At 33.2% G+C, this 23,641-nt stretch overlaps 1 long non-coding RNA gene across 1 annotated transcript in view; it reads left to right on the forward strand.

Annotated features, from left to right (window-relative positions):
• The window catches only part of LOC134757011 (uncharacterized), a 71,221-nt gene extending 65,877 nt beyond the window's left edge, over positions 1-5,344 (forward strand). Inside the window, exon 3 of the long non-coding RNA XR_010130602.1 lies at positions 4,836-5,344. This is a non-coding gene — a long non-coding RNA (uncharacterized lncRNA). The remainder of the gene's footprint in view (positions 1-4,835) is intronic.
• Positions 5,345-23,641: the final 18,297 nt, after the last annotated feature.

Below are 23,641 nucleotides of genomic sequence, written 5' to 3' on the forward strand. Positions count from 1 at the left end.
TTATAATGCCCTTATCAGAGGTAGAAATATCATTTTTACAATTTTTTTGTATTTTATAATTACACAGTGAACTTTAGTAGTATAAGACATAATTCTTTGTAATTTTACAGAATTGCAAGATAAAGAGTACAGCAATTTATACAGATAAAATGATAAATGACTCGTGTCATTAATCTGAAGTAAATATATTCATATTTCTTTTTTTCCCTGAATAATCACTCTTGCCATTACTTGTCTTATTAGTAGGAAGTATGGTATTTTCCTCTTCATGGTTGTCCCTACCCTATTGTTAAAACAAACAAACAAGAAAACTTGATTGGGTTATTAAATCTAAAAAGCCCATTCTGCTTTCACACACCAGAAAGAGGGACATTTGTTGTATGACAAATCCATTTTCACTGTTTTATTTTCCTATTGCATAGGATTGCTGATAAAGCAGCATATCCTTATGAATCCTTTGTGTACTATGGGTATGGCACAGACAGCCCATTCTCCAGAGCAGAACTATTGGAAAACTTTCTTAGTCTAAAAAATCGACTTCTCTGTTTCTTACTTACATGCTCAATCACTTTTCCCTAAAGCTCAAATACCATCCAGATGGCAGTGGCTAGGATACTTTCACTCAAGTTTCAGGATTAAACATTTTGCTGTAAATAGTTCTTTGCAAAAATTACTTTAAGTATTTTTAAAACTAAGTCACCAACCGAGACTTGTTCTCTCTTCAATAAAATTTTATTTCACTGGACTTCTGTTTTGCTGTCACTAAATCTTCTGTAGGGTCACTATAGACCCAAATATTTCTCTAACTTTGAATCTGAAGAAGTTTGGTGATTCTATCCTGTGTTTGCCATAAGATCCTGAGCTCTATATGGAAAAAAAATCACCATTTTGCAAAATTTTTCGTTCTGAAGGGACAGCAGCATATGTGAGGATATTAAATGCCTCAAAAACCTGCCAGGATTTTACTTGCATATATAAAAGAATCATTTTATTACTATTACATAGTCTTAAGAAAAGTTATAACTAATGTTAAGAAGGAGGAGAAAAAGACAAGAATAATGACAATAATAACAATAGTCTTGGTTCACCAGCTACTATATTTTAATAACTTAGGTAAAATACAATACAGGTAGAATATATGCAGGATTTTCATAAACACAGATGAAATTAGACTGCAATGGTTTCCATAATACAACTTGATCTATTAGCTAACAAAAACTCTTATCTGAAACATCTGAGAAGGTCGGGGAGCCAGAAGGAAAATGCACAGTGGACACATCATGACAATTGCCATAGCATTCTTGAACCTTCTCTAGTTGGTCTTGAAGTCAACAGTTTTGCCATTCATAGATCCTTTAAACCTATTTTACGGATCTTGAAGCACACAGAACATGGCATGTGAAATCTGTATGAGAAAATTAAATAAGAAAAATTTTGAAAATCTCTGGGTAGATGCTTTATTCTAATTTCAGGGCTATAAAATTCAGTTGTGCAGTTTGTGTCCTGCCCAAATATGCTAGGTAGAACCCATGTAGGGGCTTCAAGCCAGCCCATGCTCCGTCTTTCAAGGCTCTACATAAGTTTGCATTTAGCCTGGAAGTACAAATGTCCTTGACTAATTTGTCTTCCCATAGAGGGAACCATTTCTTCCAAGTAGTATACCTGGGGAAAAGAGTTTTTTGTTTGTTTGTTTGTTTTGTTTTTTAATAATTTGTGCAAGAGCACTTATGCTAATACATATCTGCTGGATGTCTTTTGTGATGATAATAATAATCTCATTAATTTTTGCTAATTATTTACTTATGACTTTAAAAATGTACCCTTCTTTCAAATAATCTAAGCAATAATGTTTGAAGTGTGAAATATTTTCCATATGTCACTTAGTAAATGAGAATGAAAAAATGCAAATACATCAAATAAAGTGCTATTTAGAATCTTAGCCATATCAATGCAAGGTCAAATTGAAATGGATAACTCAGGTACCCGTCCAGTTAACTTAGAGACTTCTTGTATTAAATTACTCATTGACAGAGAAAAAAGTAAACCATTACTGAGAGTTTATTCATTCCTCCATCCTCCGGCTTCTACTTGCCTGTTTGGACAATACTTATACTTCTTCCATTTGGGCAACACATTCACTCTTGCTGCCAAAAAGACAGAATATCTGAAATCTGTTTTTAAGCAGTGTCAGTTTTTCAAAGTAATAGGCTCAACAAGAAGAAAAGAAACATCTGCTATCTGCAGGCTTCTTTTTTTTTCTTTCCTCCCAGCATCAATCTAGCAAGTCTTTGGCAAGCAGCTTCTTGCACTCTAAGTCACAGAAATGTCAAAGGAGAGTGGAAATGAGAGCGGATACCTCTGTTGAAATGTCACATTGAAAGTAAATAAAATCAGTTGAAAAAAGGCCATCTGAAAACAAGGAAACTTAGCGGTCAGGAGATGAATTTCATTGTGCTCACACAGTTGAAGTAGCCACATACAGGAAATACACTTTTTTTCCTAAATTATGCTTTCTAGTTTTTGATTGTTTGAAATAATAAAGGATAATAGAAATAAATATAATTTTAAAATTCAAATTTCTTGAAAGTAATTAAGATTACTTTCTACTGAGTATAAATCAGCATTTTAAGTGAAAATATTTATTATATGGAAAAACCATCAAGTACGTCTATTTGTAAAATTGCCTTCATAAATAAAATTATAGATATCAGAGGATTTCACCTTGCAATAAGGTGTGAAACCTCTAAATGCAGAATATCTGGGTTTAATTTTTAGCTCCTGCACTTAGTTGTGTGATAGCGGACAAGTTACTTATCAATCCAGTGGCCAACTGGCTGATTTGTAAATATTGATAACAATAGCACCTAACTACATTTTTGTTAGTATTAAAAACATGCAATGCACTTAGAATTGTGTGTAGCATACAATAGATATTCAGTATGCTTGCTTATTATCATTATTAATCAAAGTATTCCTAATGATTTAACACTATCCCTTCTGTCATAAACCTACACATAAAGAAACAATTTTTTCTTTCAATTTTCAGTTACTATGTTGACCAAAAATGTTGACTCGTAAGGAAACAATGGTATTGAATTCATGCGTTCCTTAGAGAGTTATCAGTAAGCCAGCTGAAAATAGAGAAGACCTAGAAGAATCTTCTAATAGAGAAAATTGGTGGTTAAGACTATTTTTCAATCCTCCCAAAATTAATAGCAAAATTACGATCATTACAATTGAAAAATAAATAATCAGACAATTATCAGATATGGTTGCTTTGTTGAACTAATGCTATTTATCTAGCATATCTAGATATAGCTTTATCTATATAAAGCTCTTCCACATCTCCAAAGGGAACCCATGTTTACTTAGTTCTTTTTCAGACTTGTCTACAGTTATTGTCCCTGTCTAACTCCTTTAATTTCCCATACATAATAATGCAAATTTTTGCATATCTAGGTGAAAGTCAAGAAATAGAATCACCTCAGATGATTTTGTTTGGAGGATTAGAGGCTAATTTACACGGTACTTTTATTAAAAAGTGCACTCTGTTTTTGTTTTTTATTTACTTATCAACATGTTGTATTTTACATCTTCTGTGTCCCTGGTTCTTTTGTCATAATTGTGAAAGATGGTGTTGGTATATGTTATATAAAGATGGGGATGTGAAGTTTTTCCTTTCCTTAGTTATGACTCTGGTCTCCTCCATCTTCAATATTCACGTGGATGCAAATGGATCCAATACTTGGTTAGCCAATACTCATTTTTCAGTAAAATGATCTTTTTCCCCTAATACTTAAGTTTTTCCTTATACCTAATTTCCTTGAAGTAAGTTTTTTGTATTTTGTTCAAATAAAATTTCTAGGGAAGTTGATTAGGGTGGCGTTCCTGAACATGCTGGATGTCAGCCTAGAGACAATGCTATATTCAAATTTTCAGATCTAATAATCCATGTTTTTTATGGATAAAAATGTCTTCCAGAATTAATTTCCTGCCAGATAAATTTTGTTGAAATATCTTAAAGTGCATTATAGTTAGCCAGATAAGTCAAAATAGAGGTATCCATATGCTTTACACACTGGGGTATTTACCCCAATATCTCTCTGGCACTTGGTAGAAGGTAACATGGTAACTAGCTTCTGCCAGTTTCTGTTGAGCTTTGGAACCAGAAAATTTCAGCTAGGCATCATGTGTACTTACAACCATTCTCCATGCAGCATGGCAAGAGAGAACTATCACAGGGATATTTCTTAAATGGTAAAACAATTTTGAGACTATCCAATATCAACATTTTAAAATATATCCTCAGGTTATATTTCTGAGCCACCATGTTTGGTAATTTATCTTAAACAACTGTTGGCATTTTCCAAATAGCATTAGAACAACAAACATTAAGACAAATTGCCATTAGTCACATTATAATTTTCAATTCTGAAAGGTTTTTTAATCAAAATGTTTTAGTCTATTTCTCTTTGTCTCTTGCTCTTATCTATGTACACAGTTTATTTCCTTTGCATAAAGGACTGGCCGGTAATAAAAGAATGCCCCAACAAGGCAACTTCTGTTATTGCTTTGATTGAGTGCTCCAGAGAACTTCCATTTGCTGAGTATATAATATCAGATTTGGGAAGCCATTTGCCGTAAGAGCACTTTCTTTATTGTGTGAGAATTTTGTTTTTATACTTTCATAAGTCTTTAAACATTTAGTTAATGTATATAGATGTTTATAAATTAAATTTTTGTAGTTCATGTAATATCCATAATAAGAGGACTTTGGGAGACTTAAAGTCTGATTTTCAGTGTGATTATTTTTACCTCCAATATACTTTATACAGAATGAAATACTGTTACAAATGATGGATCCAGAAAATCTTATCTGGCAACTTGCTGTTATTTTCAGTAAGCCTGATGATGAAGAAGAAAGGAAAGAAGAAAAGGTAAAACTCAAGATGTGCTATAGAGAAATGTCTTTAGATAAGCAACTCTGGCTAGATTACTTTTTATTAATATTCTGCTTTTTCTGTTTGACACTGAGACCATTTAACTCATTCATTCTATGTTCTTCCTCTTTGATCTATTAATACAAATTTATGTCCTGAAGCATAATTAAAATTAAAATAGTAATTGAAATTAGTTTTTACCATGGTATCTGACATACAATCATAATGTTCTTCTAATAACATTTCATATGAAAACACTGTTATATTCTAGACATACACAAAAACCAAAACTTAAGCAGCTTTAAAAACTTCTTATGATAAAATATTTAAATACACAAATATATAATCTAATAAATAATGATTTATCTATTTCCAGTTTGAACAATAAACTCATATTCAATTTTGTTGTGACTATCCTTTACCCATTATACTCCAAGAGGTTATCTTCGAAGAGATAATGACTGAAAAATTTCAAGAACTGATAAAAGACACCAACCTACATATTCAAGAAGGATAAGTATCCAAAGAATGGTAAATCAAAATAAATCCCCATCCAGAAACAACTTTAAAAAAACACACACACAATAAATGAAAACTTCAAGATGAGATGCTACAAATACATATTTATCAGTACTTTAAAAAATTACATTCAAATGCTGCATAGCTGCAAAATTTATAGAAATTACATAGTTACATTGATTATCATCTAAGAATTTAACAATACCTACAAAAATGGTAGAACAGAGATTTAGTTGAATGCATAGAGAATCTGTCTAAGAAAATTAACAAGGTGTATAGGTCCTATAGAACACTGAATCTAATACAAAATACATACTGTTTTGAAATATATATAGAATATTCACTTACTGTAAAATATACCTCAACAAATTTCAAGGGCTCAGAAGGACATTACAATCTGTATTACAGAGAGTATAAATAGATTACTAAAAATAAAATGGTGACCAGGAAAGTATAAGCTACAAAATTAAGAAAAAAGATTCCAAATATTTTTGAGTCAAAGTCACAGTGCTACTAGAAATTGGAAAATATTTATAAACTTAATTAAAAATATTTCAAAACTTATCAGTTAAGGTTATATTACTTAAAGAGAAATAGGCCAAATCAAGGGTCAGTAAACTGGCTTGTTGCTCAAAGCCAGCCTATTGATGTTTTTGCACAGCTATTGGGATAAGAATTCTTTGAACACTTGTTAAGGGTTTAAAAGTAGGGTTTAAAAAATGTAAAGATATTCGACAGAGTCCATATATGTCCTCCATAAGTTAAGATATTCACTATCAGCCAATTTACAAAAAAAAAGTTTACTTATTTCTATATACATGCTTATATTAGAAAAGAAAAATAATGAACTGAAGAGAGCATATTTCCTAGGAAATTAATAAAGGACCAGTAAAACTAACCTAAAAGAAATTAGAGGAAAACAGTCAAGATAAGAATAGAGAGTAATAAAATAGAAATCAAACATATGGTTACTATCAACAAAGCCAAAGCTGTTTCTTTGAAAGTCTAATAAAACTGACAAGCTTCTGGTGAGACTGATCGAGAAAAAAGGAGAGTAGGCACACATAAACAATGTTAGGAATGAAATAGGAGATATAACTACAGATTCTCCAGACCTCGAAATGTTATTAAGAAGCTACAATGAGCAAAAGGGATATGAACAGATGCCTCAGAATGTTAAAAGTTAATAATATTATGAAAAAATTATGCCAGCATCTAAAAACACTCATGATACTGAATGCAAAAATTCTAAATAAAATACAAGCAAATAAAATTGAGCAACGTATTTGAAAAATAATACATCATAACCTAGTTGACTTTATTCCAAAAAGCAGATTGCTTGTGATGTTTGTGATAGTGACAGGAGGCTCAGAAATTCTAGGCAGACAGGGGTGGGTCCCTGACAAAATCCCACCTTCAAGCCGTAAAGCCTGAAACCCGTGGCCCAAAGTGAGAACCTCTATCCCTGTTTTCCTGCTCCAATGTTGCCTTTTCCTAAACTACCAATGGCCTGCTCTGCCCCACATCCTATGCCTATAAAAACCCCAGACTCAGCTGGTAGACATGACTATGGCTGGACGTTGGCAAGAAGTGGCTCGACTTTAGAGAGCTTAACAGTGTAACTTTGTAGAAAAATCCTGATGGAGACGACTGGACTTCAGGGGAAGGTTACCTACCTGCCTCATCTGTTTTTCAGCTCCCTTTCCCACTGAAAGCCACTTTTATCAGCAATAAAATCCCCCTCATTTACCATCCTTCAATTTGTTTGTGCAATCTCATTTTTCCTAGATGTCAGACAAGAGCTTGGGAGCCACAGTGGGGAAACAAAAGGCTGTCACACTGGCCCTTTGCCCTCGCTAGTGGAGGGCAGCCACCTTACGCTAAAAGGCAAAGGGCCCACTGAGCTATTCACACTTAAGCCGTTTGCAGATGGCAGAGCTAAAAGAGCCCTGTAACAGGCCCTCTTGGGCTTCAGGAATGAGAGGCACCCCCGCCTGGATGCTGCCAGTGGTCCTGCGTGGAGCTTGTTCCTGCCGGTGCCGATGCAGCAGGCCTGTTCCAGCCTTGTGTACTCCACTTTCCACCTCATTCGTGCTCTCCCTCCCGCAAGGAGTTGAGAGCAGTGGGCTGAGTAAACGAGGTACCACTGTTGCGAGTCCCGCGAAGGGGTCAGGGAAATACCCTGCTTCAGTTGGATAAACAGAAAGTCACAGAATGGAATTTACCACAGCAAATAAAAGAAGAAATACATTATTGTATCAGTGCATGACTAAATATCTAGCAGAATTCCATTTATTTTTATTGTTTTTAAAAGTATTTTTATCAAACTAAAATTAGAAGGGAAATTTCTTATCCTGAAAAAAAATCAGATGAAAGTTATATATAAAAAAAAAAGTGAAACTGTATTGGATATCATATATTGATGTTAATCTTATTTAACATCAAAAAACCCAAAGAAGCCTACCATTAGTACTCATAACTTCTATTCAACACGGTTCTGGCATGCCTCACCAGTGAAATAAGAGAAAAAGGAAATAAAAACACCTTCAGATTCTTCTATAGAAAAGAAAGGGGTAAGCATTAGAAATAAATAAAAGTCATTATTCACAAATAATATGGCAATGCACATGGAAAAGCCAAAGGATTTTTATATATAATTGTTAGAATTAGAAATAAAAAATAATATTAATAACATGTCCCTATTTGGGTAAGAAAAATCGATACTAAAATGAAATATAGCATATTAGAGCAAGAAATGTTAGCTTTGATAACAAACCACTATACAAAGCTCACTGGCTACAGAATGAATAGGACCTAGAATTTGCTTGTTATTGTAGTAAAAAATAATTTAATTGTACATTAAAATAAGTAAAAGAGTATAATTGCATTGTTTGTAACACACAGGATGAATGCTTGAGGTGAGGGATACTCCATTTACCCTGATGTGATTATTATGCATTGCATATCTGTATCAAAATATCTCACATTAACACATAAATATATACATCTACTACATACCCACAAAATATAAAAAGTAAAAAGAAATCTCACTGGCTAAACAAACAATAATAATTTATTTTCAGTCAGGACAATAGTTCAGTCAGGTGTTCCATGAGTAGTCTTGTAAGTTATATTAATGGATCCTGCCTCTTTTTGCATCATGCAGCATCATCTTCAAGGACTTCCTCAGAATTCTCCGCTCAACTTTTATATCCATTTAGCCAAAGAATATAGAGAAAACCCAGAGATTGCTGTAATTGTTTAAGAATAAGCATGGAAGTGACATATATGACATTAAGGGGGCCTTGAAATTTTAATATTCCTATGTTCCCACAAAAATGAAAAGGTTTCCTGATTATCTATCTGGTTATCCTACAATAATTGTTTGTATGTGTGTGTGAAAGGTGTCAATAATTTTTTTCTTTTTTCCGTATATAGAACTCACCAGCCACCTTCTTAAGGAAACAAATAAACAAACAAAAACAAAAAGTTTCAAATCCTACTGAAAGCAATGCATTCATTTCAGGGGCCAGGCTTTCCAGTTGATGTGGTTTCTTGTCTTTCAAGTATAGTCATGGTTCTTTGTGGAACAGAAATCTGTAAAATAAAAGTAAATTGTCCCCATTCCCTCTGCCCCGCCCCCATACTTCCAAAATAGTGATGAAATAGGTACCAGGTAATGACAGTAATTTTTCCCCTTCTGTGGAAGGGCGAATAATAAATCCTCAAGGTTGCCTATGTCCAGTTGGGCACAGTGGCTCATGCCTGCAATCCCAGCATTTTGGGGGGCCCGGGGGGGCAGATCATCTGAGGTCAGGAGTTCAAGACCAGCATGGCCAACATAGTGAAACTTCGTCTCTACTAAAAATACAAAAAATTAGCTAGGCATGATGGCGGGGGCCTGTAATCCCAGCTACTTGGGAAGCTGAGGCAGGAAGATCACTTGAACCCAGGAGGTGGAGGTTGCAGTGAGCCAAGATGGTGCCACTATACTCCAGCCTGTATGACAGAGTGAGACTCCATCTCAAAAATAAAAAAAGAAAAAAAAAGTTGCCTATGTCCTAATTTCTAGAATACATAGTACAAAAAACCTTTAAATTATGAATGAACTAATGATATTGAGAAAGGAGGACTCCATATAATCACAAGAATTCTTGTAAAAGGGACACAGAAGGTTCAGAAAAAGAGGGAAGATTATGTGAGAATGGAAGTCTAGAAAGAAAGGAAGATACTATGCTTCTGGTTTCGAAGATGGAAGAAGGTGCCACAAGCCAAGGAATGTAGGCAACACTTAGAAGTTGCAAAATGCAAGGAAAACAAATTCTCTCTAGTCTTTGGAAGGAAGGAATGTGGCCCTGTGGAACCACTTTAGACTTCCAACTTCCAGAACTGTACGATAATAAATTTGTGTTCTTTTGTAATTTCTTACAGTGGCTATAAGAAACTAATACAGATTTCTGGTAACTGGAATGGGGGGCTACTTAACAAATAATTAAAAATGCAGAAGTGGCTTTCATATTGGGTACTGCATAGAGGCTAGAAGCATTTGTTTTTCTTTCTTTTCTTTTTCTTTTTTTTCTTTTTTTGAGATGGAGTCTCGCTTTGTTGCCCAGGCTGGAGTGCAGTAGCGTGATCTTGGCTCACTGAAAACTCCGCCTCCCAGGTTCACGCCATTCTCCTGCCTCAGCTTCCTGAGTAGCTGGGACTCCAGGCACCCGCCACCATGCCCGGCTAATTTTTGTATTTTTAGTAGAGACGGGGTTCCACCACATTGGCCAGGATGGTCTCGATCTCTTGACCTCATGATCCGCCCACCTCAGCCTCCCAAAGTGCTGGGATTACAGGCGTGAGCCACCACGCCTGGCCAGAGGTTAGAAGCATTTTAAATGGTATACCTTGAACAGACTGTTATTAGAAAATGAATATTAAATACTCTGCTGGAGATAGCTGAGAAGGAAGTGAGGAACACAGTAGAGGAAAGCAAGATTGTTTTTTAGAAAACCTAAATAATCAGAACCAGAATTTTGGTAGTTAATATGAAATCCTCCTGTTGAGGGTGAGTACAAAGAGAATTATGTGGAGAAAACCTGTTAGAGAAAACCTAAATCATCAATAAAAGTGGTGCTGGTGAAGCCTCAGAAGCAATGGAAAAACATGTTGCTGGGAACTGGAGGAAAAAGGATCCTCATTGTATTGTGGCCAGTCTTTGCTGAATTATGTCCTGCATTTATGTGGAAAACAAAACTTGCAAGCAATGAACTTGGATACAGAGCTTAGATCTTCTACAAATTTTAAAGATGTGTTCTGATTTCTCCTTGCTGTTTACAATTAAATGAAAGAAAGAGAGAAAAAAGAATTGATAAATTGAGGGAAGAATGACTAAAAGAAAACTGGAACTTGATAATTAGGGGAATTTTCAACCTATCCAGATTGAAGAAAATTTAAAATAAGAATATTCACTGTTTGAAAAGCATGCTTTAGAGAGATAACCAAGTATGTTACTGGACAATCTTTTTCTAGTGCTTCAGAAGGAATAAAAGGTCATAGCATTGAGTCACAAAGAAGGGTCTTTGAAGTGATTAGGCACATGATTCACTGATCTCATCAGTCACCTCGGCAGAAACCAAGAAAGAGAAGAAATTATCTTGAAAAGTCCTTTGGAAGAGCCCTCCTGTCTAATGGAGTGAGTCTCTGTGACTTACACAGGAGACCCATGAGATTCTTTGGAATGTTACAAGCATAAACAGGGCAGTTTGGACTGAAAAGGACAGAGGGAGAGCACACTGGAAGAAGGCTGTTGGAACCTGAAAATTCAATAGTCATGTAACTGGCTAATAAAACTATTAAGTCACAAACTGGTGCTAGCTATGTTCATGAAAAAGGAAGAATGTCTCAGAGAAGGGAGTCTTGGGCTAGCATTGTGAAAAAAAAATATATAGAATATACTATTCATAGAAGCACACAAAGATAGCAAAATCTATAAATAAAATCAGGTGAATGATTAACAAAATTTAGGGTAGTTACTAATTGTAAGGAACAGGAAAAAGGCCTTGGTGGTGGTACCTGAATATGCATTTTGTTATTGTTCTTTAGCCTTTCCAAACATATTTTGTACTCACTCACACACCCTTGCACATAATTGGGAAAGCAAAAGGAATGAATGAATATATATATATATATACGAATTTATTAATGTAAAAAGAGATATAGTGTTACCTTAAAGAAAACAAACTGGGAAAATGCTTAGTCAACCTAAAAGGGAAAGAAAAAAAGAAAAAGAAAACTGGGACGGGAAAAAGCAAAAATACCACAAATGTAAATAAAATGGGGTTAAAAAAGTAAACATGTAAAGAGGATTAAAAAGATAGAATAATCAGGAATATTTTGTTTATCTTTGTCTCAATAAATTGATAACCTGCATTATATTAATGATTTTTCTGTAAAACTACAAATAAACAAAGTCGACCTTGGAAATATGAACATGTCATTTACTGCATAAGGGACTGGAAATATTTTCAAAGAATTACTCCCAGTCATTCTACAAATAAGACAACAATGAGAATTTTTCAGGTGAATTCTATAAAGATTTAAGTAATAGAAAATTATTGACACTATTCTAGAGCACAGATTGGAAAAGGAAACCTCTTAATTTTATTTTACAAAAGTATATTCTCTATGATAGTGCTCATGCATGCATAAATGCACACATATTCACAACCTATTGACCAAATTCCTTTATGAATATCAATCCAAAATAATTCAAATAAAATATTAAAAATTTAGAATCTTGGAACATTTTGAAGACTAATACACCATGACTAAGGAAGAGTATCTAGAAAGGTTCAATATTATGAACTCTATTAACACAATTCACCATATAAGTAGGTCAATTGTCATAGAATCTACACAGATTTAGAAACAGTACTTAATTTTGCCCAATATTATGCTGAACACCCTTCAAGTGTTTTCACAAATTTTTTTCAAATAAATAGTTCCCTAACATAATTTTAAAACCAAAGCACACCATATTTAATGATAAAACAGTTCTATTAAATCAGGAATGAGAAAAGTAAAAGAAAATATAATTGGGAACTATAAGGCAACATTGATATTTGAAGACTGTGTACACTTAAAACCCGAGAGAATAACTAAAAGCTATAAAAAATCTACTCAGTAATAGGACTAATTACAGAATTACTATTAGATTATGTATGTATATAAAGAAAAACACACACACAAAAAAGAGATAACAACCAATATATTCTTGCAATTGAATATGTTGGGAGAGGCTTACCTAGAAATTGTAGTAATTATAAATCTTAAAAATTTCATTTCTAGAAATGAAACCTACAGATAACTCACAGAAATATGCTAGGCACAATTAGAAGACTATTTCTTGCAGCACTATTTTGAAGAGCAAACAATGGGAATCAATTTTTATTGATAAAAGACTTAGGAAGATCATTACAGTCCCAATCATATATGAGAATAGTATTCAACTGATTAAAAACTCTATCAAAATATACTGGTTTAGAATAATCTTAAAATAAATTCTTAACTTAAAAAAGCAAATAGTATGTGTAATATGCACTATTTATGCAGAACAAAATCTCTGTTTCCATGAGTCTAGAACATTTCTTGAACTATACATACATATAAAAACTGTTAATTGTGCTCCTTTGGAATGAAGATTAATGTCGTATGGCAATGGGATAAGACTTAGAGTTATATGTATATTGTTTTGAATTGTTTAAGTTTCATCATGTTTGTCACTTTTCAACTCAAAAGTCATACTCATATATAGGGATAGAAGAATAGATGATGGATGGATGATTAGATAGATATATAGATAGATAGAACAAAATAAGTATAAGCTTTTTAGAAGACTACCTATGGAAACATCTCATTTAACAACCATCTTATTTGTCTCCTATTTTTTTCTATTTATTTTCTGGAAGAAACTAATTAGTTTTTTGTTTCTTATTTATCCAGACTTTCCTACTTACTACCTCCATGTACACATCACTCCTAGTAAATTATCGATAGTTCCTTGTACACTCAGCTTTCTCTTTCTTAAGTAGTCACCTAATTTGTTTCCAAGGGTACATTTAGACTAATGTTAAACTTTATTTTATCTTACAGAACTCTGATTATCTGCACTGTAATCACAGAACAAAATTTTATTTGGCCTATACATTACAATCTCATGATCATTCCATCTATAACCATTGTTTACATAAAGTCCTAATTATTAGCCAATATATGAAGATTAGTAAGAATTTGAATGGTAAATTGACTTGGTCATTTAACAAATATTTATTGGCAACTTACCATATATGCATGGCATTCTGCTGAGATAAGGAAATAAAAGAATGAGAAAAATTCCTACTCTCTAGGCTCATATTGAAGGAGGTAAATAAACACATACACAAACAATCTTAATGCAATGCATGCTACAAAGACATGCACAGAGTATTAAGGGGCTCGCAAAAGAAAAGCCTAACTGCATAAAAAGTAGTCATGGAAGCTTTTCAGAGACGTAACAGGCTGCAAGTGCACTAAAGAATCCTTTTGAATTTGCCTAATGTACAGAGAGAATAAACTAGCTAAACAATTAAGTGTTAGTGAATGACAAGTTCAGCAAATAGCATTTAGCCCAGCATGCCTGAAAGAAGAGCATATGGCATGGGTGGAAAAGTGATAAATCTTTAAGGTGAAGGGCCTTGTTAGATGTACTTTAGTGTTCATTGTGCTACAAGCAGGGAAAACTGTAAGTGAAATAAAAGTTTGGAGGACGGGGGAAGAGTCATGACATAATCATATTATTGTTTTGAAAATATTCTGGCAGCAACATGGAAAACAATATAAAAAATGGACTGAAGCAAGGACAAGTCTGGAGTTGGGAGATACATTTTCCTGATATTGAGACAATTCTTTATAAAGGCTGGAAGGTAGAGTTACATATAAGAAGATGAAAGGTTGTAATACATAAGAATGTGGAGGCTTTGGGCCCGGCGCAGTGGCTCATGCCTGCAATCCCAGCACTTTGGGAGGTGAAGCAGGCGGGTCACTTGAGGCCAGGAGTTTGAGTTACCAATACGGCAAAACCCTGTCTCTATTAAAAAAAAAATTTAAAAAAATTAGCTGAGTGTGGTGGCCCACGTTTGTAGTCCCAGCGACTCAGGAGGCTGAGGCAGGAGAATATCTCCTGAACACGGGAGGCGGAGGTTGCAGTCAGCTGAGATCGCACCACTGCCCTCCAGCCTGAACGACAGAGTGAGGCTGTGGCTCAGAAAAAAAAAAAAAAAAAAAAAAGTAGAGGCTTTTAAGATCAACTAGTTCTGCCATTTAATCAATTTTAAATTATCCATACGCTGTCTCCAACAAGTGTTTATACAGCCTGTGTGAAAAGACCAGGAAAGCCAGAGGATTAACTCAGTACTTGCCTTGGTAACCTATTACGTTTTTTATATTTTGGACAATTCTCAATGTTACTAAATGTCATTGTAGCCAAAGTAAGCATATTCATCTATTGCACCTTTTTAAAAAAATTTTTAATGATTAACAGCCCTATTTTTCCCTTTCCAACCTCAACCCTCAAAACCACCCAGAGAGTGTGTTTTTATCCTCCTTGGACATCAGTTTCAACTTGCAAGGCTTTGGAATCAGTTTTCGCTTGTACAGTATATATGAATAATTAAGCTACACAGAGCAGACATATTGATTAGGGTGGACCTGAATGTTATAATGAATTCTGACTTACTTGATTGAGTAGAATTTTGTGCTTTCTTATGAACTGTGTTAAATAAAATTAATGATTGAGTATAAGCCTCCTTTATATAACTCAAGACTTGTATTACATAAACACTTTTAAAACAAAAGAATAATATCATGTAGTTGAGAAAATCCAGGTAATAAAGACTAAAATAAACTAAGGCCAATCAAAAAACAACAACAACATAATTTTAAGTTTAGAAATATGTGTCCAACATAAAGTGTAAATCCAACTATATAAACTCAAATGCAGTACTTTGAGTTTCAAACCACATGGTTTTAATCATAATGCCATATTTACTGAGTCGATAGAAGGTAAGAATCAGTATTAACAGAATTCCATAACTTATTAATTTCTTATTAATTTTAAATTTTAAATTTTAAACTTGTTTTTCCATTATAGTCACATAAATAACATTGTGAAAAGCACCATTTGAGATATAAAAATATATTTGTATAATAACTTCTATTGACAAGAGGATAATAAAAACCATGTTTTGAAAAAATGAATACTTGTCTCTGGAACCAAAACATAAGTTGGTAACTTTGTAATGCTGCAGGTGTTAAATGTATATATGCAGTATGTGTATATGCATAGAGATATACGCACACATATGTACCCACATATATGCATAGTGATTAGCATTGTGTTAAATATGTGATCTTCAATGTACTAAACGTAGAATCAGTTTTGCAGTACATTATCAACTCCTAGCTTTCAAGGCATCATCTATCCCCAGTAATTTTGCCTATTCTACTGATATGATTCCCCAGAGTAATTTTTCACCATATATATGCATTTCATTATTGATATCCACTTGTATTGATACCTGTAAATAATTCTTCAGAATAAATTTTTCTAATTTAATCCCTATACTCCTCCCATGGGACAGGAGTCTTACAAATACAGAAATTAAAGTTTCCAAGAGTTTAAAGTGTCCAACATAAAATGTAAATACAACTACATAAACTAAAATCCAGTACTTTGAGTTTCAAACCCAGGGTTTTAATCATAATGCCATATTTACTGAGTCGATAGGAGGTAAGAACAGTATTAACAGAATTCCATAACTATTTTATTTGTTATGCTTTTGTTTTCCAGGCATGGTCTCATTTTCATTGGGCTTGGGGAAGTAGAACCCATAGCCATCAATCTCAATGCCACTTTCCCAGTACTCTTGGAAATGTTACTTTTTTTTTTTTTTTTTTTTTTTTTTTTGAGATGGAGTCTCCCTCTGTCGCCCAGGCTGGAGTGCAGTGGCGCGATCTCAGCTCACTGCAAGCTCCACCTCCCAAGTTCATGCCATTCTCCTGCCTCAGCCTCCCGAGTAGCTGGGACTACAGGTGCCTGCCACCAAGCCCGGCTAATTTTTTTGTGTTTTTAGTAGAGACGGGGTTTCACCGTGTTAGCCAGGATGGTCTCGATCTCCTGACCTCATGATCCACCCGCCTCGGCCTCCCGAAGTGCTGGGATTACAGGCGTGAGCCACCGCGCCTGGCCAGAAATGTTACTTTTAATTATAATGATAATATCAAATTTCATTGGCAATAGCTGTAAAGATTACCACATTAAATCTGTTTCTGATAAACCGGTTTACTGGTAACATAAAAATATTACCCAATATATCATTGATTATTATCAATATATATAAATTTCCATTATCAAAATGTATTTCATGGAAAATCTTTTATTTAGGGTAGATTTTAATTCTGGAAAAAAGTAATTATGTAACAAGGGCATGTATTACTATTCATTTAGTTATGAAAAAACGCCAAATTTAGTTTTACTTGAGAAAATACATTTGTCTATAAAACTCTGCATATTTTTGTTCTTTTTAAAACCTCATTGTCTTATTTATAGCCATGATATCTTTTACAAGTGGATTTTAAGTCATGTAGAATAGATCTCTGTGTAAAAGTATGTAGAATAGATTATGATCTATGTAAATAATATGTATATGAACATTTAAAAAGTAAGAAAATCTGGATCTGAGAAACTGAGATATGTAAATTTTAAAATAATGTTCAAAATGTAATTTTATATTTCTATACAATTTTAAAATATTCATATAAGCTTTTAATAATAGGTATCATATGGTCTTGAAAAATATGTCTTGTAGTAGTATACACAGTGAACAAGAAACTATGCTATTCAGGAAAACTAAAATTGTTTTAGAATGTCATTTAAGGACAAAGTTTAATACAAAGTAACTTCATTCTTATGGGTATAATTAAAAGCCTATCAAAAAAAGACCAAAAAAACAGTAGCTGAGAAATAAAAAGTGGTTAAAACCACGTAAACGGCAAATTTCTATATAACTTGCTTGGCATCCAATTTTTGTTAAATATTTAATGTTTCTAGAATGAATGCCTGCTTTTACATCTGTCTTCTTGCTTTTCTCTATAGGAAAAGTGAAGCAGATGGGGACAGTGAGACAATATAAAGATAATTCTTCTTCCTGAATGTGAATTCACTAAATAGTTAGAATTTTTGCAGCAGCAGTCATACACCATAGACAGAATGATAGTCCTATAATCTCACTATACATACAGAACAGCTGTTTTATATATTGCATACTTTATTCCTTTTTTTATACATACATTACACACTGAAAACATACAAGACAATGTGCGTATATGTCTGTGTATATATGTATGTATATTCATATGTATTTGTATATATTTCTGTTTCCAGATTTTTCAATTAATATTTTGCCACAAGTACTTTCCACAATGTTTTATTATATCAATATTCATAACGAATTGAACTATAAATTGTTAAACACTCATTTTTTTCATTTTTTTTTTGCTTTTTAAATGTAAGATAAATAGTAATCTTTGTATCATACCTAAAGACATTGTTAATGTAAATAGCTAATATTTGATTAATTGAGGCCGTGAAAGTAATCAACATTTTAAGAGTCTTGACTCTTTTGGAAATTTGGCATGTGTATATATATATATATGTGTGTGTGTGTGTGTATGTATATCTATGTGTGTATATATATGTGTGTGTGTGTGTGTGTATATATATATATATAAAGAACAGTAGGAAAACCAATGAATCTCAGAAACAAGTGCAGTTTTGAAGATTTTATTTTGGATTGTAAGACTAATTGGTTGGTTGAAAATACATAGCATTCATACAGATCACTTTAATATTTGTTAGTACATGAGTAAATGAACAAAGCATTAAAAGCTCAAAGACACAATGGATCCCAAAATTGAACACAAGCAATTATTGAAGTAAACAATGCATGCTAGATGGGGGTTTCTATTTCTATGATAGAATCCAATTTCCTTGGATATAACTTACTGCTGATTTTAAGACTCTTCAGGTGATATTAGAAGATAAAATATAACCCATTTAAAATAAAATGTTAGCTTGGGTATTCAAACAGCATTGTAAAACTACATAGCAATAAAGAAAGGTGATGGTTTCATCACATTTGCAATAATAAATTTATTTGGGCACAATTATAAGACATTGGGAAAATCCCTGTCCTTGTTCATTCTGCATATCCAAGTAAAAACACAAATCTGGCTTACTTGAATATCTGTAATTTATATAGATATTAATTCTAAAAATATTAACAACTGTCCAACAGGCTAAGATACTCCACATTTTCATAAAAAATTCGTATGCCATTATACTACTATTTCAAAATCACTAAAAATGTACATTTTTTTACAGACACTTTAAAGTAAAAAAATTGTTCTAGAAATAAAGACTTCTACTTAAGAAGTGGGGCTCTTATTCTAAAGTTCCCGTGTAAGCTCACTCCCTGGCAACCTACTAAGCACCAAATTCCTATTAATAATTTACTCAGACTCCTAAAATATTATATTCTTTAATTACAAATTAATGTCTGATAGAACTCAGTCCTTCGTCCACTTGTGCCGCTATTTGTAACAGTATTTCAGAACATAAACTTTCCTGGGAAATCTGCATCATAAAATTTTGGATCTTCAAAATTCATAGTAGACTTCTCAGGTAAGGGCAAGACTAAGGCATGTCACATACACACACACACACACACACACACACACACACACACACACATCCCCTTACACTTAGAAGGAAAAAAAATTCTAAACATACTATATAAGGAACTTCACAATAACATCAGGCGATGCCTTGATTTAACTGATCAAATAACGTTTGTCCTCAATATATAAGTACATTAAAAATGAAAATTTTGTAGTTATAAGTTATTATTCTCTCTAAAATTCTGGCCAGTTTTTCTTATATTTCTCACCAAGAGAGAAAAACTTGGCAGCTACTTGTAGTTGGCTGTGGTTTGCTAACCAAAAACCTTTGCTGATGCATACTTGCATTTAATTGTAATTATGCATAAGGCACCTCCACATAACCAAGCAAAGGGAGGAAGATGTTAGGAAGATATTACTACCTGTGGCTTCCTGACTCAGGGATCAGTTAAGAACATGCTTTATTTTGGTGTGGAGAAGATTCAACTCATCCTTCATCCTAAAAATGACCCATATTATCAAAGGATGCAAAGAGGTCTATCCATATGGGGGTATAAATTATGCTTAGCATTTTAGGGGCCATATGAACACTATGCTAGTGTTTTCTTAAGAAATCTTTTATGGGATTCGAATTACCCAAGCTTCAAATCCACTGATTTACTTTTCAACATGGGTGAATTCTTTCCAGAAATGTCAAATTGCATCATTATAAATCCAACAAATATTATTAATTTCCCATTATGTCGGGGCACTTTATGTGAACAAAAAGATTAATAAACAATCACCCCTTCCCTAAAGGAGCTCAGTGTAGAAGTGGATGATAGAAACTACACCATAATTACTAAAACAGTAGTGTTTTGTATCTGTTAACTATTTCAACAGATAAGAAACAAACCTGGCCACTTAATGGCTATGATCAAGAAAGCATTTATTTTGATCCAGAATTAATTACTTGATCTATTTTTGATAAAAATTCACAGAACACAGTAACATTTTGGTGTTTCCTACCCCATCCAATACCTTTCCTTTAGAAATGTCTCCATATAAATGGTACGCTAGGAAATATACTTTATTCTCTAGTCGTACTCTGAAGTACGACTTCAGAGTACGACTTCATTCATGGTTCCTATGACTACTCTAGGGTTCAAGTTCTCTTATCTGAAAATGAGAATGCAAATCATTTCACAGATAAAAAGTGTGGCATCAATGCTACTTTTAAAAATCTCATGATTCATTAAAACACTTCATACTCACTGTACCCCAAACCTCTATTAGGTGCTTAAGTGCCTCCAAAGCTTTATCAGCTAGTACTCACATACCACTTACAGGAAACATTTGCACTGTGAAGGGTACATGTTCATGTAGTAAATGCCAAATGTACAAAGCTTTAAATAATTACAACGTGCACACTTAAAACAGATCCCCATTCTCAGGCTGAGTTAAGTACTGCCAATTTTGAATGTGCACTTAACATCTGTACACATATTTTATCTGCAAAACTGACACAATTTCTAAATCACTTTTCACTGAGAGGTAACTAAAATAGAAAATACATAATAAAAAAGAAAGCAATGGCATGTAGCATATGTAATAACTATTAATTTAAATATAGGAGATAATACTATATGTCATGAATATTAATGGTTGTATATCTGATTGATTGTTTCAGTTAATATGTTGAGTTCGTTAACGAAGGAAGTAAAAACAGCAGTACAGAACCTCTGCTGGAAGTCAATACAAAACTTAAGCTGAGGTCATATCCAGTACCTAAGAAAAGAATGATTAAACTTCATCAACACTTTAAAATGCCATCTCAAGACCAGTTTGAACTTTTCATGAATTAATGCATGCATACTACTAATTCCCCTCTAGAGCTCTTCCAGATCTGATGATTTTACTTTTAAGCTAAAATAGGAGAACTAAAATAGGAGAACTACTTAAATGATGAATCAATATGTTTCTATAGTCATAAAAGTAGTTTCAGTGCTCTTTCCAAGTATCGGCATCTATTAAGAAAGTATAGTACATTGAAATTGTTTTTTTCTCTTTGTATATAAAGAAGAGATTCAGTGAATCTTATCCTTTTGCCATTATATGAAAGACAGTTCACATATAATTAATGTGGACCCAACAAACTACTTATGTCTGAAGAATATTGTTCATATGGGAAAAAAGAGATTTGGAATAGTTATACAAGTAACTGAGAAACCAATATGCAGTTTTTTAGGAAAAAATCTTGAAGTCAATATGCAAAGCTTTTTTTAAAAAAATCTTGATTTCATTAATTTTTGAGACTGAATTTTCCAATGCACATGTATGTACTATGAAGATGATATTTTAGCATATGGGCTATATAATACTTTCATACCAATCATTCTGGTCCACAATAAAATACTTTATTTCTACAAGATCCAAACTATCTATTTGGGTGCACAATTGGGTTTATGTGACACAAATCATTGCAATGATCATCTACATTTTCTATACTCTCACTATCATTTTATATAAATAACAAAAATATAATTTTATAACATTCAAGACTGAATTAAGAAATTATTTGCAAAATATAAAATTTTGAGAAAAAAGAAAAACTGAACAATTGCTACATAGTACTTAAATATGTGTTATCCTCCTTTTCAGTTTAAATTCCCTTAAAGAAACAATGCTATATAGTCAGCCATGTAGGTCTTTAGGTGTCTAGCTGATTTAGAGGTTTTAATAGTCAAGTAAGTTAACATTACAGAGCAAGTGCCTATGACAGAAGGGAAAAGTTCTGTAAGATGTTAGATAATCTCACAACATAAAACTTTAGTTTTTAAAAATCATTATTGGTATTGCATATGATTCTTCTAATGCAAATGATCATGGAGTTGTTTTTACTCATTTGGTATCATTTATGCTTTGTTCTTCAGGTGTATTATGGAAACAACACAAGTATTTAGGTTTCCACTCTGTGCTAGGAACTTTCAACCTTTTTCTCCATCTACACTGTTTTCAGGAATTACAATTACATACTTCCATCTGTAACATTCTTCATTTACATAACTTATTCTCAACAAGAGTGAATGTGGGTTGCTGTATGATTTAATATCTTCCACACCTATTTCTCTGGCCTCTCCTGTTTAAAAATAAAACTCAATTAATGTTTGTTGAAGCTCACAGGTTTTAAATCTTTGTGCTATAAATTATGTTCCTATGACCAATATGGTGCATCACACCAGAGCATGTTAAAAGTGTAGAATATAGGACCTTACTCAAATCTGCTTAATCATTTGGGTTAAGTGGTATTACCTGGTCCCATCAACTATGACTGGTATTTCAGAGTTCTATCGGGCAATGTATGCCAGAGTGTTCCCAAGGAAATATCTTTGGCTATCTAGTTCACAGGATTTATGCATGTGGTGACCATATTCAAAATTTTGTGGAACCCTCTCGAATGCAACAAATGACTACAATATGTGAGAGAATACCATTAATGGCATGAAAGAATGGTTTACATTTGTACCAATGCTGAGAAGAGTAAGCTAATTCTATCAGGGCCAGTAGATTCTGTTGGGAATATTGTGAAAACGTTGACAAAAAAGGCATTGAACAAATCACCTTGCCATAGATGAATATTTTCCAAAAGCAGTAATTGCTTAATTATGCTAGTAAAAATATGTATTAAAAAAAGATTTGTGAAAGTCTCAGCTGCTTGAAATATTTGATTTTTTGTCCTTAGTTGATTATTAAATTCAACAAATATGATTGTGCCAAAATTAATCAGTTTGAGAAGCACAGTAAAAAAGTGCCAAATATTAGATGAATTCCTCATCTCTTTATATTTAATGTTCACTCTTCTCTTAGAGTAAAATAAGTCCTAGATTCTTATTAATTAAATGAGTATTGATTAATTATACAACATTGTTCTCTGAAGTCAGTATATAAGGAGAGATGATTGTGTTTATTGTGCTGACAACAAAAAGGGAGACAACACAGTGTATTTCACACGCCAAGAGTCTTCATGCAGGAATCAAAATTACCTCTCCAACTCCCTTATCTTTTCTCATCACTTCTCCATATGGCACTTATCATTGTTTAGTACACCAGACTCTTTCGTGTCTTCTTGCTTTTGCCCAAACTGAATCCTTAGCCAAGAACATCCTCCTCTTCCCTTTTTCATTCACATCTCCCAGCTTGAGATTCTCATCATCATTTTTTAAGACATGAATCACATAAAAGTTTATCTATGTCTCTTTTCTCAAGAATCAAGGTCAATGTATTCTGTGTTGCTATATAGAGAAGTTGGTATATATTGGTATTATAGCATTGATCTTATTATATTGTAATGCAATGTTATGTGCTTGCTTCTCACACTAGCCCAGGCATTTTTCCAGGATAGAGACAGTAGACCATTCATTCTGGAGCTCCACTTGCAC

Source organism: Gorilla gorilla, chromosome 14, assembly GCF_029281585.2.
Source record: "Gorilla gorilla gorilla isolate KB3781 chromosome 14, NHGRI_mGorGor1-v2.1_pri, whole genome shotgun sequence".
NCBI lineage: Eukaryota > Metazoa > Chordata > Mammalia > Primates > Hominidae > Gorilla > Gorilla gorilla.